At 46.2% G+C, this 15,411-nt stretch overlaps 1 protein-coding gene across 7 annotated transcripts in view; it reads right to left on the reverse strand.

Annotated features, from left to right (window-relative positions):
- Positions 1 to 13,645, reverse strand: part of SNCAIP (synuclein alpha interacting protein) — a 154,114-nt gene extending 140,469 nt beyond the window's left edge. For 2 of the 7 annotated variants that reach the window (XM_061150914.1, XM_061150916.1), the window contains exon 1: positions 12,763 to 12,865. The gene's annotated coding sequence lies outside the window, so the exon portion shown is untranslated. Of the gene's footprint in view, positions 1 to 12,357; positions 12,379 to 12,762; positions 12,874 to 13,224; positions 13,283 to 13,370; positions 13,465 to 13,586 lie in introns of those variants that run through there. The other 5 variants (XM_061150917.1, XM_061150915.1, XM_061150913.1 and 2 more) reach the window with 5 other exon arrangements.
- Positions 13,646 to 15,411: the final 1,766 nt, after the last annotated feature.

Here is a 15,411-nt window from a genome sequence, read left to right on the forward strand (position 1 = left end):
CAAGGCAAATGAACTGGCATCACTACCCCCTTTCATGCTGTGCAAGCATTAGCTTTGCATTTTTAAAAACTATTGTACAGTGTGTCACGCCGTGAGGTTTGCCAAAGAGAGGGAAAAGGAAAAAGGAATAGCAGAATTGATTTCCTACATGCAAGTTTTAATGATTTTGGAAAACCATCAACTTGGATTAAATGCTGATTCTAATTTGACAGCTTCCCACTAATGGCGAGAATGCACAGCCATCAATTAGCTTCGTGATAATTCTACATTAAAGAACAATCTATTTTCTTGGTAATTCTAATGGATGGACAAATTCATTTCATTAAAAACTCAAATACTGGATGAAGCTTATTTTGTCCAAGAGCACTAGGTAAGATCTTTCAAACAAACTCTCAAACATCCTCGAAATGTTTGCTTTAGTGCGCATACCTGGACTTTCTGTGGCCAACAAAAGCTGCAAGACCTCTGCTGCATGAAACGCATTCACATACATTGTGAGACAGAAACAAAGAACTGATCAAGTCCCTTAGTAGGAAAAGCTTATGTCCCTCTTCTTACCAAGTCAATCTGTAGCTTGTGAAGAGCTGTTATTTCCTAGCAACAAGAGTAAACACAGTGCTACATTCAGGGCCCAAGATTTGTAACCACGTTAATCTGTGAGTACTCAACTTAATTAAAGATTAGACTTTTAAATGGTATTTTTAGTGCACAACAGTACTGTTAAATTATGATGATCAGCGGCTAAGTGTGCTTATGCCTGCAGAACTCGGGGAGTAAAAATGAATCATTTATTTCCATCTTGATATGACTGCTCTTCTCAGAGGCTCTTTTCTCTGAGTTCATGGGCCTCAGAGTTCATTGGAACTGTATGGCTAAAACACAGCTTGGAGACCTCATTTATGAAAATTCCTTTAAACCTTTCACCACTTTGACAAATCCAGTCCAAGTTCACCGAGCCAATTCAAAAGTAGCTCTCGGCCTTTTATAGGTTTTCAATTACACCAACACAGCAACACCAGAGCCGTCATGTAGGGTGAAGGACACTGCAGATACGGACAGCCACGGGTTCTTTTTAAGAGATGCAAACGAAAGCAGCCTTCCCAAAACTCGAGCCAACAGATGAAAAGTTTTGTCTGTCCTGAACCATCCTTGACTTATTAAAAAGAGATCATCAAATTACCTAAACACCGTTAGTGTTTGGTTATCTACAATAGGATATATGCTATGATGTTTCTAGTTCTTTAGAATTTACTCTGCAAAAATATTGGCAGTTACTTTGCCCTCCAACTGTTCCAAATAAACTTTTTTTTTTTTTTGAGAAATTGTTCAAAACATTCTCTAGACTTCATTCATCCTCCTCCTACATAGTGTGTGACAGCAGGATTTACTTTTCCCTGTATGCACTCTGAGAAACAAAAACCGCCAGCAGGTCAATGAGCTTTCCAGGTTGAAAATGGGAATCAACTGGAAGACAGAGGTTAGGCCTGATTCCACTTTCTATTTCAATGCACCCTTTGAGGGCTCTGAGGTAACATACTCTTTTCTGAGACAAGAAGTTCTTAAAATGCTTATATGACTTAATAGATCAAACACAAATATTTTCTCCCATTTTCAAACTTTTGACTTTATGTGAATATGTGGTTTATATGGTATTGTGGCAGCACCAACCTTTGAGACTTGGTTGAATGTATTATTTTACACAGCATTTATCCTTAGGGTAAAGTAGACAGGCAAGAGCATGAATGTTAGTTGGTTAAGAGTACTTGCAAAATTTAAATACTGTACATGCAAAGGCAAACTAACTCGGGCTATAAATCTCCCATTCTCTCAGGGGGCGTGGTCATGACTCTCAAACCACTGGAAGCATCGAGAAAGCTCATCATCATGACTGCAACAGCTCCCTGATGCAGCCTATCCCTTCTCTGTGGATTTAATATTCTAGAGGTCAGTTGGCCTTCTTTGCAATCTTGGTAGGAGGCTTGTCCAGTGGATGAGGTTTGTTTTGGTATTTGGTCTGTCCTGCTTTTTTCCCCTTTTGATAGATAAGACCATTATGATTTAACATGCTAGAATGCAATAAGTTCCCCTAGGATTCAATACTAGAGGAGGTATAGCTTCAAGTTAAACAAGATGTGTAGAAACAGCACAATTCTAGGCTACAGTGTTCCTTCTGACTGTCCATTTGGTCTGACTCCAGTGTGATTCTATGGCACCAGAAAGAACCAGAGATTGAAAGGCAGGAGCCAGGGCTGGGAGGTGAGCCTCATATACCAGTCTCTTCAGTTCCTGAAATTACATACAATCTCCCCCTCCTCCTTTAATGCATTCAATGTCACAAATGCCAACTGTGGGCTCTGAGACGCTGCGCCCTACACCAGGGACAGAGAGATGACCAACACCTTGCCTACTCTCAAGGGCCCAGGTTCAAGAGCGCAGGCAATCGAGCGCAACACCTCTTACAGGGTGACAGAGGAGACGCAAGCTAAGTGCTGGGGAGACAGAGGTGGTAGTGGGGGGCCTGAGTCTGCCCTTGGGGCTCCCAAGGCCTCTTCAGAGCCCAAGCCTGCAGGCTGCAGTGGGAGCCACCAGCCACACGTGGCGAGTGAGCATGGCAAACGTGGTTGGTCTGAGTTAAGAATAAAGTACACCCAACTATACTCAATATCTTGTAATAACCTATAATAGAAGGCAATGTAAAAAAAAAAAAAAAAAATATATATATATGTATAACTGAATTACTTCATGATTCACCTGAAAATAACATAGAGTTGTAAATCAACTATATTTCAATAAGAATTACCATTTTTTAAATAAAATACATCCAAATTTCAAAGAGTTTGGGGATGCAAAGAATCTGATTAATGATATTTAAAAATATCAGTTACATGGGGAAATGCTAATATTTTGGATATACTGGGTTAAGTAAAACATTGCATGTATGCTCTGCGTACGTTCTCAATAGCTTCAGTCATGTCCAACTCTTTGCAACCCCGTCGACTGTGTAGCCCTTCATGCTCCTCTGTCCATGGGACTTTCCAGGCAAGAGTACCGGAGCAGGTTGCCATTTCCTCCTCCAAGGGATCTTTCTGACCCAGGGATCGAACCTGAGTCTCCTGCGTCTCCTGCACCGGCGGTGGATTCTCTACCACTGAGCCACCAGGGAAGCCCAAGTAAACCATTAACATTAATTTCACCTGTTTCCTTTTACTTTTCTTACTATGTGTACTGGAAAATCTGCAATGAACCATGGATTCTATTACTTGTAGCAGGCAGTTCTGGTCACCAGCAGACGCCTGGGGAGAAAACCCAGGAGGCTGTCTTGGGGTGTCGCAGACAAGAGGGGAGAGGAGCCATAGAATGAGAGAAGGGGAAACACAGGGGAGCTGACGAGGGGCTGCAGAGAGGAGAGGCTGATGGTGTGTGTGCTCCCTGAAGAGCACTTATCATTGGATTCATCTGCAGCAGACACACCACTACATGAAAGCCAAAACAAGGATAACAGTCACATCATCAATAAATGAGAAGCAGGCTCTGGTTTCCAGGGAGAGACGCTCTACTGGGACAAGACGACCAGTCAGCCTGTCTTCATTCCATCTGCGGCTTGTCTGATCCCTCTGCCTTCTCACCTGCAGAGGGGGCCTGAGAGGAAACCACTCTGCTTACGAGTCCCCCCTTTCCAGCCCTCATCTGCTTCAGCATTCCAGGAGGCTCCCGTGGCAGAAGCAGCCACTAGACCAACTTCCAACAGAGAGGCTGAGGGCCGTCAGGACTGACAGAGGCTGGGGGTCCCTCTAGCCGGGTTGCATGCCTCACACAGTAAGAGGAATGGGCATGGAGGCTGCAGGAAGGAGCAGTGATGCAGATCGGGGTTCAGCATTTAATTCCACACTCACCACGTGGCAGCTGGGTGAAGAGTAAGTTCCTTCTCTGAACTTCACTCAGGACAGCTAAAAACAGGGCTCATCATGCACGTCTTTGGGGCTGGTTGGCTATGATGAGCTTTTCAGAAAGGACTGGCACATGGTGAGCACGATAAATGGTTGCATGTGATACATGGTAAACACTCAACAACGGCTATTACCATTCTTCCAGATTACAGCTTTTAACCAGGTTTTTAACCTGGAGTCTATGGAGTCCTGGGAGATCCACAGATGGAAACTCTTGAAATCAGATACACAGTGTGTGTGGGGGTGGGGGTGGTGTGTGTGTGTGTGTGTGTATGTGTACATCTTTTTTCTCTAAGGAAAGAATCTATCGCTTTCATCATAGCCTCAAAAGGCTCTCAGACTCAAAACAGGTTAAGAAACATTCTATGGCTTCTATGACTTCCAAAATCTTTAGCTCATTTTGAGTATCCTTAGTATATGTTTCAGTGTAGTTCTCAGAATGAAGCCTCTTCGATGCCTGTTCAAGAGACCTACGCATTACACACAACAGGACAACCTCTGTAAGAGGCCTCTATTGTCTGGCCACAGCAGAATCACAAGAACATGATGGGAATTTCTAAGGTAGAAATTCATCTTGATTTCAACTTGCTATAGAACTGGTGTCCCTACCTCTTTAAACACATCTTTTCCCATAGTGTTTCTGACATAACGGATGGCCAAGGGAGGCAGCTGGAATGTTTTACTCTTAGGAAGTGGTCACTTCATTTTAGAAAAACAAAGAAAGCATCATAACAGATGACTCAGAAGAGCCCAATCAGAGATGGGGGTCTACTCCTCAATGGCCCAGCTGAGGGTCTGGCAGCTCTTAAGTCCCCAGGAAGGGAGAGCTTAGTGGCAAGCAAGCTGCTTCAACTCTTTACATGTTAGTTTTCTCAGATGGAGAGAGAGGATGATAATGTAGTACCTCCTTCCTGCAGCCTCTGTGAGGATTCACTAAGAATAACTGGAATGCATCTGAGCTGGTAAGTACCCAACACAGAGTAAGCACCTCAATATTAGTTAATAGATAGCCTCTTTATGGTAGGAAGAAAAATTATTCCTCATCTGATCTCTGAGCCATAGATTCCAGCCTTGATATTCACTTTGGGCCACTTGCATTTTTCCAGCTCTTTTCTAAGGTAGCTTTTAGTGACCAAGTAGGAAACAAGCAGTTGGGAGAACTGAAGGAAAAGTGTCTGAGCAGCATTTTCAAAAGTAACCTGTCTTCATGTCTAATGTTCCGAGAAGCAACCGTGAGAATCAAGTTAAAGGAAATAGAATAAATCTTTAAAAAATCACCTTAAAAACCTGAAGGTTAACAACTCAGTTCACATATCTCATTCATTCATTTAAAAAAACATCCCTATGAGAGGCACTGTTACTAAGTTACAGAGATGAGGAAGGGCAATGCCTTGCTCGAGACGCTCAGAGCAACGGCACAAACAGAAAGTATACCCGATGCTGTCCCACAGGGTCAAGTCCAAGGCAGGGCCTTGGACCAGCAAAGGTTTCTCGAAAGAGTTAACACTTGAGTTGTGTCAGGAAGGAGAAGCAGCTTTTCACTAGGTCAAGAAAGGAGAAACGATACTCCACAGAGACCACAACAGACACAAAAGCATGAAAATGAGAGAGAAAATGGACACTTGGTGACCTTGAGTGCTAGAGAGGTCATGACAGCATGGGGAGTATGTGGGCAGCTAGAAGTCGTCACTGTGCACCCTCCTCCCATCCATCCCCTGTGTTCAATAGAAGGCGGGGCACACATCATGGGGAACCCCCGAATTCATGGTCAGGAGCTTGGGCTTCTTCCCCAGAGCTGTGAAATTTCAAATGTTTTTTTTTTTTTTTTTTTAAATTGAGATACAGCTGACATATAACATTACAATAGTTTCAGGTGCACAATATAATGATTTGATATTTGTATATATTATCAAATGATAATCACAAGTCTAGTTAAAATCTGTCACACAAACTTACAACATTTTTCCTTGTGATGAGTTTTGAAAACCTACTTTCTTAGCAACATTCAACTATGCAATCTAGTATTAATAACTATAGTCACCAGGCTGTATATTATAGCCCCATGACATTTATTTTACCGCTGGAAGTTTGTACTATTTGGCCATGGGCACGTGGTTTAATTTTAACTCTTTGTTCTTTAGAAGGAACTCTCAGGTAGTGGTGAGGAGAACGGCTTGGCAGGGAGAGACTGGAAGCAGCATTTCAGAGGTGACTTGTGAGGAGTGAAGGAGTGAAAAACAGTGAGGATCTAAACCAGGGGTTCCCAGCCTCCAGGATTTAACGCCTGATGATCTGAGGTGGAGCTGATGTGATAATAATTGAAATAAAGCACACAATAATTGCTATGTGCTTGAATCATCCTGAAACCAACCACCCCCCAACCCTGACCCTAGTCCTTGGAAACACTGTCTTCCATAAAACTAGTCCCTGTGCCAAAAAAGTAGGGGACCGCTGATTTAACTGATGAAGGGGAAAAGAGTTAAGACTGAGAGATGGATCCGGAGGCCCTGGTCATTGATCAGGTGGAGGTGGAAAGGAAGATGGTCAGACCAGGGCCATCCCAGGTTCACGGCTTGGTGCTTAGCAAGATATACCATGTCCTCCAGGGAAAACAGATGGAACAATAGGTATCTGCTGCTTCTGCATGCACAGTCTCCACTCTCTTCTTTTCAGTATTTTCTCTTTAAAACCCACCCATTTCCTGCTCTCAGGTCATGGGCTTTAGGAGGGCTTTGCTGACCACCCTCCCCGCATAAACCTCCCCACCCTCCCATGCACCTCCCCTGGCACCCAGCCACCCCTCACGTAGACTCCCTCCTGCTCCTGAAGGCTCCAGGACAGGATGGGGCCCATCGTCAAGGCCGAGCCAAGGAGCATATTCCCAGTCTCCGGCCAGAAAAACTGGTTCGGGCATGAGCACATGATCAAAGTGGTCTAATTAGAGTTAATCCTGAATTATTCTCTTTTCCCACAGGGATTAAGTTGAAAGCTGCTGATGAACATTTTACCACCATGAAGAAGAGAGAAAATCAGAACTTGGTCCTTCCTGAACTTTTCCAACACAGGAGCCAGGATATGTCCCTTCCTACTTGTACACTGGGTTTCTGTGACTTGCTGCCAAGAGTCCTGACAGATACAAAAAGTAAAGACAATTGTGTTTCAAAAAAAACCCCAGGGTCTATTTTTGTAACTGGGATTATAAAAACCTGTATTTCTGTGACACCAGTACCTTAAAACATTTCAATCCACAAAAGGCATTTAGGGGACTTGATAGCCAATTCTTCTGTGAATAATGAAAATCCCAGAGAAGGAAATGGCAACCCATTCCAGTATTCTTGCCTGGGAAATCCCATGGACAGAGGAGCCTGGTGGGCTACAGTCCATGGAGTGGCAAAGAGTCAGGCACGACTGAGCAACTAAACCACCACCACCATTACCTTAAAACATTTCAATCTACAAAAGGTATTTAGGGACTTTATAGCCAATTCTTCTGTGAATAATGAATATCCAGACCAGACTGCTTTAGAAAATGTTACTGTGGCAGATAATGGCACATTCACTCACTAAACTAACGTTTATGGAATATCTTCTGGGATATAAAAAAGTGTGGGCTCGGGTTTGAGCTGGTCCATCCCAGGCCCTTCCATGACGCACAGCTGTGCGTGCTGCTGAGCCGAATTGCGGGATGGGAGTGAGGCCAGATGTTTCAGGCCAGCCTGACAGCTGCACTCCATGGCAGGGAGGCCACCTGAGCTTCAGACAGGCCACCTATAAAACAAGGCTGGCGAAGCAGCACGTCCACTGAACCCTGAGGTGATAGACAGAAAAGATCGTGTTTTGCATTCCTCTCCCCTCTGATAAGACATCCACTGACGTTTACAGAGGAGCCTGCACTGGGCTGGCTCTCTCCTGCCACTAGCATGGGTGTAAACTGTGACGGATGCACTGGTATCTCTGTAAATATACCTGAAGAGTCACCTCCTAACCTGCCCACTTCTCAGTAGCTGCTGCTGCTGCTAAGTCGCTTCAGTTGTGTCCAACTCTGTGCAACCCCATAGAAGGCAGCCCACCAGGCTCCTCTGTCCCTGGGATTCTCCAGGTAAGAATACTGGAGTGGGTTGCCATTTCCCTCTCCATTGCACGCCTGCATGCTAAGTCGCTTCAGTTGTGTCCGACTCTGTGCAACACCCTATGGACAGCAGCCCACCAGGCTCCTCTGTCCATGGGATTCTTAGGCAAGAATACTGGAGTGGGTTGCCATTTCCTTCTCCTCCCAGTCGCCAGGCCCAAAGAAATCATCAAGTGTTCATCTCTGGCAGGGATTTGTTGGTTCTGCTACCCTGTGTGCATTCTCAATTCTGAGAGCGGTGCTCCCAAGTCCTTTGAGGGAGCACCCACCTCCTCCCCCATTGTGTGCTATCTGAGCAGGGCTGTCAATGAACGCTTCTGGCTCAGCAGAGTGCCTGCCACGCAAACTAGGCCAAAGGAGTTCTTCCTGCTACGCTAAGTGCAAGGGCAGAGCCTTCCAAGGGCTGACAGCCAGCTGTGTGCCTCAGGAACAAGACCTTCAGTTTCTACTCCCCAGCTCCCCAGAGGAGTTCCGTTTCTATCCTGAGAGTGGTTCTGACTTTCCTTTGACTCTCAGGATATCCTCCAGGTTGCATTTTGTTTTCTGTTGCTTTACAACTAGAGAATACAAGCCACTGTGATTTAAACACTAAGCAATAGAAACATTCATAGCATACTCTGCAGCTTATAAAGTACTCTCACGTTCAATTTATCTCTTTTAATCAATCTTCCTGGAACTGAATTTTTCACCTCCCCCCAAATAAATCACTTATTGATTTCTCTATTTCTCACAACAGCACAATCATTCTTTCAGTCACTTAAGCTTTTTTAAATCTCATAATGATTCTGACTCTAGGCTTTCGCTAACCTTGTATAATCAGTCACCTAATCCAAAATATGGAATCTCCCAGATGGATCCCTGCTTCCCAGGTGGCACTAGTGGTAAAGAACCCACCTGCCAATGCAGGAGATGGAAGAGATACGGGTTTGATCCCTGGGTTGGGAAGATCCCCTGGAGGAGGGCATGGCAATCCACTCCAGTATTCTTGCTGGGAGAATCCCATGAAGAGAGAAGCCTGGCCGGCTACAGTCCATAGGATCACAAAGAGTTGGAAAAGACACGACTGAGCGACTTAGCCCAAATGTACAGGTCGATCCCTTCCTTTCCATCCTCTCTGCCTCCACCTTTGTCAGAGCCTTCCTCACCCTTCAACAATGGATTGCTGACTCTGCTACCAGCCTACTGTCTCCAAACCATCCTCACACCACTAGCAGAGGATATAGCTAAAATTTTATTATCATTGTCATTCCTTTTCTTTCTATGGTTTACAGAACAAAGATTACAGGACAATGATTTATAGGGCAATTCCCTAACCTCAATTCTGGGCTGTCTCCAAGTACACTAGCTTACAGTACACCATCCCTCAGCACAAAAACATTGGCTGGAACAAGTATTTTCATACACATACTACATTGAAAACAAACTGCCACAAATTTTTGCAGCTCCCGCTGACAGCAAGTGGAGTCTTTCAATACCCTCTTGAATCTGGGGAGACCCTGTGACTTGATTTGGCTGAGGAGAAGGTATAGCAAATATAATGTAAGCAGAGGCTTAAAAATCACCTTAAATTGGGGTTTGTTCTTTTGCTGCTCTTGGAATACTGCTTGTCTGCCACATAAAGAAGCCCAGGCTAGTCAGCTGGAAAATGGGAGGCACATGCCACAGTTACCTGTTAACCTGACCTAATAACTATCAGACATAAATGAGGCCATCCTAGATCATCCAAACTACCAGGTGACTGAAGATAACAGAGAAACTCAGCCAAGAGCAGCAGAAGAACCACCTTGCTGAACCCAACTTGAACTACCAGCCACACAATTGCAAGCAATACAGTCATTTTAAGCAATGGTTTGGGGATGATTTGTTACACGGCAATGGATAACTGGAAAAACATCTAGGCTGACTTGGTAACTTTCTCCTGGGAATTCCTTTTCAATTACTGCTCACTGTCTTGGGCAATTAATCATAAAATATCTTCTTTCATGTTTTGTATCATTACTTAATTTTTCATGTATCCTATTTTTCCCCTTGTAAGTTCTCTGTGAAGAGACTCTGCATTTCATATTTTTATACCCCATGTATGTACCAAGTGTATATGCAATGACTATTTAGTAATCAATCAGCACTTTTCCAGGACCCAGTTGTCAATCATATCAATTAACATTAATCATTTCAACACATATTTTGATCAGTAATTTTAAAAGCTTAAAAAAGGAGCTGATAAGATATATAAATTATAAAATATAAAATCCAGTTATCTACAGGCATAAAATCATGCATAGTATACATATTAATAACCACTTCATTGAATCATTTTCAGAAAATTAATTCTTGCAAGTAGAATCTGCACACCAATCTAAGGGGCCCAAAGAAACAAGCATAAAGGTAAAAGTTTCACAGAAGCAAATGTATGATTTTCACCAGGAAATTATTTTTCTCCCAAGACACCTATTTCTCCTATGTGGTTTGCAACCCTAATCTGACAGACTGCCAAAAACAAACCTTCTATTCTAAGAGTGTCACTTGATTCTCTTGTGCTATTCAATTAGATTTTGCATTTAAAAGAAAAATTCCCTTGTGTTTCTGATAATGATGCACCTGCTCCTTGGGAGATTTCCTCTTTTGACAAGAAATGCCTTCAATCTGGCAAGAAAAATGGCTCTAGGCTTTCTCTGATAATATCAAAGATCATTTGTTTGTATTAGATGTTTATGTGGGTTTTCCTCCTCTTAAGAGCAGTAAAATACTGCTGCAATTCCCTCCAAGACAACAGTGCACAGAGTTTCTTGGCCTCTGTTCTGAATTTCCACTGTACATCTGCACAAGAACAACTAGTTGAAAGTAGGAGAGCTATGACACAGTAGACAGAGAAATTCATTTGCCTTAGTCCCTTCCTTTTGGATATCCATACACAGTTGTAAATGTCAAATCAATAACTGCAGCATCATTTCAAATCTACCATATTGTAACCTTTCCTCATGAAAAGCTTGCTCTAAATAAAATGAAGCTTATGTTCAAAGTTGTATTATTTATTTTTTTATATTTTATTTCTAACTGAGATGTCCAAAGATCCTTAAGAGAAGCACCATCTTCTTTCTGTGCCTAGACCTGAAACTCCTATATATTTGGGTAATCTTCAGTTAATACTGCCTTCCAGAGAGACTTCTGCAATGGGGACAAAATGTCACACTTTTTCAAATAAAGAACACCTGAAGGGTGTCTCCCTAGAGTCCAACCAGGCTGAACGTAATTTAACGTTGAGATGCATCAGAAATACCCAACAGACATTCTCTAGATGTGAATCCATTAGCATACTGCTTTCCTAAACCTTATCCTCTCTGCCTTTGAAAACTTCAGTATACACAAACGAAATGCAGATTTCAACCCATTCCCAACTGGGACATCTGCTCCACAGTAAGAGAAATAGGTTTTTGCCTTTCTGCAGATTCAGCAGGGAAAGCCATGCTTGAAAATGATGTGTTTAGAGTGACACCTTGGAGCACTGACACACTCTACGCACATGCAATCCTCATAAACCTCCCCAGACAGCCCTTATTTCATTTTGCACACTGCACCCTGGCTGGGCTCCACAGCACGTGGTGTGTGGTGAGACGGTCCTGCAGTGGTCTTCCCTTCCTCACGGCTCTTTGATGGACACTTGTCAGTAACAGCCAAGAGGAGCGGGGTCCAGCCACCAGCAAGTGAAAAACGGGCCACCGACAGTGAGCTTCCTTAATTAACTTTCCCAAGGCAAGCCTGTTCCCACAGGAAAAAAACACCACGTTTCCCCTCTCCTAGCGGTCCATTGAAAATGAGCAACAATGCTGTTGCCTTTTTGTTTCCTAAAGACTTTCTTCCCCGCAAGCAGTAGCGTGTTCCTCAAAGAATGCTAGTATTTCCTGTGGAAACTGTATGGCTGCCAGTAATGGCTCATAATTTTCCCTCTTTTCCTTTCGTAAAGATGAAATAAACAAAACGTGGCATTTGACAATAGCCAAATTGCCAGTCACCTCGCTTACCACCTGCAGACGAGAGCCATCACCGCGAAAGGCGGCCAGGAGAGAAGCACTCCTGGCTCCAGTTGACCCGGAGGAGCAGGGGACACGGGACAGCGCCCGAGGGTGGTGGTCGGAGCCCTAGAGGACCGGGCAGCCGGGGGGCCGCGGTGCCCAAGAGCGAGGGGCTGCCCTTGGGCCGCGGCAACCCCAGGCGTCCCTCTGTTGCGATTACTATTATTATTGTTGGTACTGTTTATATTACTATGACTTCGTCCCTGGTTACCTCAGTTCTCAGGAGCCCCGGCACTGCCCATCCTTGCCTCCCACACCATCCCAGGTGGCAGGAAGAATAATAAGCACACGAAACCAGCAAAGGAAAAGAGCGATCCTTTGGAACCGGAGGTGGGGGCTCCTCCCTCCCTCCCTCCAGAAGAAGAGAAGCCGCTTGGCAGGCGCCGCCAACGTTACTATAGAGACCTCTCCCCAAACCCTTTCTGCAGAGGCACCGCCGCCACTCGAGCCGCCGGGACTCGCCGCACAAAGGGCCCCCCCTTCCCCGGGGCTCGCGGCGGGGTGGGGGGGACCCCCGCCCGGGCCGCCCGGTGCAAACTTGGAAAGGCTCAGTCGCTCGCGCCGTCGCGCCCCACCCCCGTCTCCCCGCGGCGCCCACCCCGGGACCTGGACTCACCCCGGGCGCCAGGCGCGGCGGCTGCTCAAAGACGCGGACGGACGGGCGGACAGATGGACGGCGGCGGCGGGAGCAGGCAGGAACGGCGGGAGCCGGCGGGCGGCGGAGGCGCTGCCGCGGCCCCGCTACGTCACAATGCGGCCGGGCCTCCGGCGCCTCTCCCCCCCGGGCCCCCCAACGGGCGCGCGGCAGCGGGAGGAGGGCAGCCCCGGGGCGGCGGGCTGGGAGCTGGCGCGGAGGGACGCGGAGCGCCGAGCGCGGCGCACCGCCGGGCGGGGGCGCGGTCTCCACGGCCCGGGCCGCCGCGCCCTCCCGCCGCTGCCGCGCGCCCGGCGCCCGCCCCCCGGCCCGCGAGCCCGGCTCGGCCTGACTGCCGGCGACCCTCCCTCGCCCTCCGCGCGGCGGCCCCCAGCCCCGGCCGCGCCGCCTCCGCGTCCGCGAACCTGCTCTTTTCTTCTTTACCTTTGGCGCTCGCACCTCTGGGTCTTGGCTGCTCAACTGGCTGCCTCCGATGTCCTCCCCTCCCACTTTTTACCCCTTTCTCCTCCGCCCCCACCCCCGCTGGGCGGCCTCTCCCCCCACCCCCGGGAGATGAAATCGCCCCTCACCGATCCCTGCGTCAACCGCTGCCATCTCATTGGTCCCCAGGCCATTCCAGGGTTCCAGCCTCCGCCGGGCAGAGACACTCGGGGAGGGGGCGACGGAACGTGGGCACGGTCCTGGGAAACTGCCCTGCTTCGGGAGCCCCTTGGCAGAGGATTTTTGCCTTGGCACAGTCCTAAGCCCCAACCCTCCCCGCCCGCCCCGACCCGGGTCTCGCCCACCCTCGAGGACTTCGCCAAGGAAGGAAGGCTGAGAGGTCTTTGCCCGGAATGTTCCGTGCTCGAGTATGGGTGGTGGATGGAGGAGACTTTGGTCTGAACGGATGGTGTTTTTAATTCAACAACGGTTAATACACCGACCGCCCCTTAGTAATATTAACTTTACTCTCAGCAGCTCTGTCTTCATTGGGAGGGGGCGGGGAGCTGCTGGATGAGGCATCCGTCAGTCAGCCCCTGGTGACTGACTCTTTCCTTCCTTATTTCCGAAGTGAAGTCTGGAGGAGTGGAACCACTGATGCTAACCTTGGCTCGCGATCGTCTCGCTCCTGCCCTTTGGAAAGCTTTAAATGGTTTTTCAGAAGTCTCTTTCCCCACCCCGGGAGAGATGGCTCAGAAAAGCTCACTCAGCAAAGCCTTTGAGGGCCACTCTCCTGCTCCTGGGTGTGGCCGCTTGTCTGATGCTGCTCCAGAGAAGAGTGTGAGGAAGCAAGTTCTCTCGTCTGCCTGCTTAGGGGCCGCCTGCTTCCCTTGCCAACTCCGGAGGACACGAGTGGCGCAGCGATCCTGGGAAATTTGGCCCCATCTGGGTTAGTGGCGGTGGGATGTACAGTATGTGTAAGGCTGTCATTGAAAACATATTACCAGTGAAAAAGGAAGGGCATGGTTGTTTAAAAACTGTGGTTGCCTGGATGACTAGTGTAGTGCCTACGAGGTCTGGGGGCTGCTATGTTGGCGCCGCAGGGAAGAGGCCTTTGGACTATTCCGAGGACACACCCAGCCCTCCCTGCCCTGGACCTCTTTGGATGAGGAGTACATAGTCTCTGAAATAAGGACTGCCTTGAAGGCCAGCAGAAGACATTTCACATGCTTTTGATTCCATTTCCGATTGAGAAACTAAATTTCTCTCTCCGCTGTCTTAGCATAAACAGCCAAAAGTATGTTCTGCCGGTGCGGTAATTTGTTTACTGTAATTTATCATATATATAAGACTTTAAGTACATACATGGAAAGTGGCTTCACAATTTGAAAATACCCACTATCCCTCAGAAAATATAAAATCAGATGACATCATATGGCACTAAAAAATACTTGAAAATATTGGGTTTAATTCTTTCACATCTGGTTAAAATAAAAATGCCTTTTTTTTTTTTTTTTTTTTTGCCTACTATAAACTCTCAGAAAAGCACATCTTGCTTCCATCCAGTAGATATGGATGAAGTTGGTGTCACCCTTGATATGTTCTATACACAACATACTTTTATTGCCATCCTCTTAAATATTTTGACAGCCTGCTTTTGAAAAATCAAGTTTTAACAATGAAGGAGTAATTTTTTGAAGCGTTATACATGGCTATCTCCTTCCAACTGCCTTAAACATCTAACAGTAAGTAAGCCAGTGTTACCTCGGTGTAAATGGTTCAACAAAGAATGGATATGATCCTGTTACATGGACAGAAAACATTGCTGAGGAGAGAAAATACTGGTTTTGTGTAGCCAAGGAAGAGCATGCTATAGTCTAAAAAAACAGTTGTTGAGATATTGTTTCAGATATTCCCCCCCCCCTTTTTTTAAATTTCTTTTGTTATGGTTCATTCTAACATGTTTTTGATTACATATTTACCATTGTTTCCCTGTGATTATTTTTACACTGTGCCTTAAACCTATGCTTATACACACAGGCAATGAGTTTGCTTTCACTTGGCCCATTTGTTGGTTTGCTTCTCCTGTGCACAGCCTTGCCAAATCCTAAACCACAAACTGATACACCAAAGTGTGGAAGTAGTGAAGTAATTGGAGTTGAAACAGAGCTGCTAGGTTTTAGATTGGAT

The sequence above is a fragment of the Dama dama genome, chromosome 9 (assembly GCF_033118175.1).
Source record: "Dama dama isolate Ldn47 chromosome 9, ASM3311817v1, whole genome shotgun sequence".
In the NCBI taxonomy this organism is placed as follows: Eukaryota; Metazoa; Chordata; class Mammalia; order Artiodactyla; family Cervidae; genus Dama; species Dama dama.